The following is an 841-nucleotide window of genomic DNA, read 5'->3' as shown; positions in this document are numbered from 1 at the left end:
GAGTTCTCTGCTTAAAAAAAATAGTGCTAATGCATATATATATATATATATATATATATATATATATATATATTGCAAGGAAAGGAGGTTTCTGTAGTAGGGTAAAAATGCACTGCATGTAGAAAAAAATACTTAAGTGATGGAAAAAAAAACACTTTAATCAGCTTCCCAGTTCCTTACTTTCCGTTCTAAATTATTTAACATTATCTTTAGTATTAGCGTTTTGTCCAAGACGTATTAACATCCGTAGGTTCATCAAGTCAACAGTTTGTTTTCACTAAATCAAAAAGCTTCTCATCAGCACAGTCGTCATCGTCTGATTCTTCATGATGCACAAGACACTTTTAATTAAAGGCAAATCTGGACTGCAGGCCGGTCAGTCAGACAGTGTAGGAGGAAACCTTTGCTGCTGGAAAATCGGCAAAGTTCCTGGGAAAAGATCTCATCTTGATGATGTTAGCTTTCAAGACCGATTACATTGACCTACTGGCATTTCTAATTTCTCTTGGCCATTTGGGAAGATTAGGACCTGACATGACTGTAAAAACAAGACAAAAAAATGATGTCCACATCTGTGGACGCCAGGTCCTAGGAGGACGGACACCTTCATTGAAATCATGTCTGGATGGTCTCTGTCACCTTTGACACGTGTTGTCCAATGTCCTGATAGGTGGACAGGACTGGAGATTTAATGACTTGAGAGCACATCATATGGTTACAGCAGACGTTGCCTGTAGTTTTCCTTCTTCAGTTGGTCACTTCACTGTTCATTGTCTGTCCATCCGTCTGTCCTTCAAGCTGTCCATCCGTCTGTCCATCCTCCGTCCTTTGAGTTGTCCAT

The sequence above is a fragment of the Cynoglossus semilaevis genome, chromosome 2 (genome assembly GCF_000523025.1).
Source record: "Cynoglossus semilaevis isolate Cse_v1.0 chromosome 2, Cse_v1.0, whole genome shotgun sequence".
NCBI classification, from domain to species: Eukaryota; Metazoa; Chordata; class Actinopteri; order Pleuronectiformes; family Cynoglossidae; genus Cynoglossus; species Cynoglossus semilaevis.
This window is presented reverse-complemented; position numbering follows the sequence as displayed.